Here is a 4,239-nt window from a genome sequence, read left to right as displayed (position 1 = left end):
TTCTAAAGAGTTGGTGGTGGGATCCAATGCAAACAGGCACGCTCATTGAGATTAGTGATGTGCAAATACTGATTTTGGATAAGATTGGGTCATATATTAGAATTATTGGATTGATTCTTGACTCCATGGAGTCCACCATATGGAGTGTCTGTAGTCTCTAGTGTATCCTTATTATCTTGTTCCAGAATATAGTATTTTTTTGTCGAACTAGTGAATGATATGAAGGTTGATTGGTATAATTTTCATGTCAGTCTAATTTAATAATAATTCTATATCCATATCCATATATGTCTCCTACAGTTAACTGTATGAGATGCTCAAATAATTTTGTTATGTATTTCATATAATTTTGTAGGACAAAATGCCAATACGTCGCCTAGACCCGAGTGCACTTACATTTCCCCGAGATCCACCAGCGCAGCCTGCTGGCGCTTCCTTTCCCATCGGTCATGAACCCGTGCCCATTACACAACCGCACTTATGCCGAAGCGTGGTACTTATACCCTTTGTATTCTAATATCGATTTTATTACTCTTATACCATACTAATAATTTTTTATAATTTGTATTGAAGCTTGTTTAACCAATCGAGTGGTTACGACATGTAATAACTAATGTGACTCAACAAGCTCCTATGGTGCTACATGAACAAACAAGTTCGACAGAAGGAAGATATGTGGTTTCTCTGTGCATTAATTATGCAGGTACATGAGAGCAAAGACTTGGTCAAACAATTATTATCCATGTCAATTCTACTGCCGCACAACAGCCACATGTTGCTGCATGTAGTGTTGTGAGGCAGGCACTGATCCAAATAGAACGTCAGATAAATCATGTATTTCCACACTACAGTTACTTCAAGATTAAAGAATTCAAATGCAATAAGCCGGACGTCACACAAATGCCTAAACGGATATCACCAGCGTATCAATTGCCCATTGTATAACTTACCGTTAGTCATTATTTTTAATTATTTTTTAATAATTTGCCAATATGTATACTAACACTTTTGTTGATTACCATTTTACTCAAGGACGCATTGTATAATAGCTTCATGCACGACAACCAATGTCTAAAAGAAGTTCTACGTTAGGTATTGGTAAACATTGACTAGACATTCACAAGAGCTGTTCCAGGTCGAGTACGTGGCGGTTGGCAAGCTGATATTACCTTATCATCAGCCACAAATTCGGTGAGAATATTTGGAGAGACATTTCACATACGCTACAAGGCTAGGGATAGTGCATACATATATGCACTAGATTATGTCGATAGATTCTTAGGAATTGACATTACTCATAGTTTCTATGTATGTATGATTAATGGCAATGATGTGGACGATAATAGGTTATAAGTATCTCATTTATTTAAGATTTAATCTGTATGATGAATTTCATATGTAATATGCTCTAGTTAATATTTGTGATGAATTTTTTATCTCTACTATTTCATTCGTGTGTGTGTGTCTATATATATATATATATATATATAGACACACACATAACGATTGAAACATAATATTTGTGATGTACAACCTTGTTATAATGATTGAAAATTTTTATTAGAATTAAGATAGTGTGCGCGGGAAAGGAAATTGCTCGAGGCTAACACTTTCAGCTCCCACCATTTTGGAAACTTTAGTACCGGTTGGAAGCCTCGAACGGTACTAATGGAGCCATTTAGTACTAGTCGTGGTCTAGAATTGGTACTAAATGCCCCAAATTTTAGAAGTCCTGCCTGGTACTAAATGGAGCAATTTAGTACCGGGCAAAAGCTATAATCGGTACTAAGTGTCGCACCTATAAATAGTTCATCTTCTTCAAACACTTAACAGTTTTCAACAAGTTGCAGTTATCCCTCCCTCCGTCCCGCGCCACGCCCCATCCCCGTCACCGTCGCCCCCGTCCCCGCGGCACCTCCCCACTAGCCCAGCTCCGTCGCTTGCCGTACCGCCTCCTCCCGATGCACCGCCAGGCCACCTCCGTCATCTCGACGCACCGTCGGGCTGCCTCCTCCCTACTGTCGGGCCAGCTCCTCCCCACCGCCAACGCCGCCTCCTTCCCGCTGCCTCTGTCCTCCCGACACGCCACTAGGTCACCTTCTTCCCACCGCCTCCATCCTCCCGACCCGCCGCCGCTGACGCATCCTCCCAGCCAGGCCGCCTCCTCCTAGCTATCGACGCCTTCCCGATGCGCTGCTAGGCCACCTCCTTCTCGCCACCACTGCCGCCTCCTCACTGCCACGCCGCCCCCTCCCTGAGCGCTCCGGTTGTTTTTTCTGTCTTTTTAAGTAAGTTCATTAAGGAAATTGTTACCTTTTCCATTTCCGTTCCATACAATTGCAATATGATAATAAATGTGTTTTGATTAATTATCACAATGTACATGAGATCTAAGCCAACAATTATAAATTTCTTCCATTATTTTGAACAATATTTTATTCTTAGAATTTCGTGAATTATGATGTTTTACGGCATGATTACTATTGAAGTTGACGTTTTTTTTGGAATAATGTATCTTATTACAATTTTATTTGGATAGTTTGGGCTAACTATGGCAAGTCGAAGTTCTTTTCGCCGTGGAGGTGGCCGCTATGGTGGTGGCGGCCGTGGACACTACATGTTCGAGGAGCTACCGTTGTCTCGTCGTCCAGAAATTCACTTCCCTAATGGCGTCATTGACTTGCCACAAGGCGATCGAAGCAAATGATCAGTTTCCAACATAGTAATATTCTTTCCTTCTTGTAATTCATTTTTTACTACACATGAATAATTTCTAAATTTACTTACATACAAATGTAGCTTATCAACCCTATTAAATGGCTCAAAGATGTTGTCGAAGATATAGGTGGTACTTCTCCTGTGCAAACCGAGGTTGTTGGGGAACCTCATTTTAAAAGAGTACATATCTCTTTTCAAGTACCTGTTCGAGAAACAGATTTCACCTCGATGTCACCCGGAGAGGCCATCTCGATAGTTTCAATTGCCGCATTCGGTCAAGTAGCACTTTTGAGAGGACTGTCGTAGAGGTCTGCCTACATCAGCTTAAGGATCATGGGTACTTTGTGCCAGATTTGTCATATTTTTGAATAAAGCAGCTCGAGGAGGGAGAAAGCAGTGTGATTGTGACTACTAAGAGGCTTTGTCGGCTTAATCAATATGATATGGTATGGAACATTCTTTTATCATTCTTTTAACTTTAGTTATGATACATCTTTTAACTTTCATCATGTAATTATTATCTTTTAGGATCTCTTTGGTATTTGGTACTACCAAGGCGGCAACGAGCTTTCGTGCGATTCTGGCTCAAGTCTTGGATGTGTTGGATTTGACTTACATGGGTGGAAACCCGATATTCACCATAGATTGGAAGTCCCAGGCTCATCTCACTTTCTACAGGCCACAACAGTTGACCTCTCCATTGTTCAAGATTTATGGTAGTGTATCTGACCGTTCATGTGAAGCGAATGAGAGTGCACTCATCCGTGCTCTAACTTATTTTGATAAAGTTCTAGGCTGGACAATTGGAGACCTTAACTATGTTCCATATCTAAGGAAGTGAAGCGGAGTAGTATAAAATATGTAATTTGCATGAATGTATCCCTACCCTTTTCTTTGAACTTATTCTCTCTAAGAACTTAAGCATTGATGTATATATTTCATTGCATATACTTGGATTTGAATAGGTTGATACTTGTGAGATTTGGATTTGAATGAGTTCATATATTATATTAGTAAAATCTCCATGAAAAAAGAAGAGGAATAACATTTAGTACCGGTTAGTAAAACCAACCGGTACTATAGTGCCATGCGCAACAGTGTGACGTGGCTCGTGATTTAGTACTGGTTGGTTTCACCGATCGATACTAAATTGTGCATTTAGTACCGGTCAGTTCAATTGGTACTAAATGGCCCCTTACTACCGGGCATCCGCCTGGTACCGCTGCATCCGCCTGGTACCGCTTGCATTTAGTATCGAACTAGCGGTACCAGGTGGATGCCCGGTAGTAAGGGGTGTTTGCCATGATGACCGATCCCCGATTGTGCAGCTACTATCCTCTCCGGGCGGACCCATGTTGACCTGAGTGAGGGCACAGATCCTCATTCAAAATTTTGATGCTAAGGTAATTAGCAAATTCTCATCATGCGGTTTTAGCCTCCAAAATCTAGTGCCCCCACTCAGGATTTTACATAGGTCCGCCCCCGTCATGATCCGATGTACGTTAACCGGGAAATGAAAAG

Source organism: Setaria viridis, chromosome 3 (genome assembly GCF_005286985.2).
Source record: "Setaria viridis chromosome 3, Setaria_viridis_v4.0, whole genome shotgun sequence".
In the NCBI taxonomy this organism is placed as follows: Eukaryota; Viridiplantae; Streptophyta; class Magnoliopsida; order Poales; family Poaceae; genus Setaria; species Setaria viridis.
Note: the sequence above shows the minus strand (reverse complement) of the source record.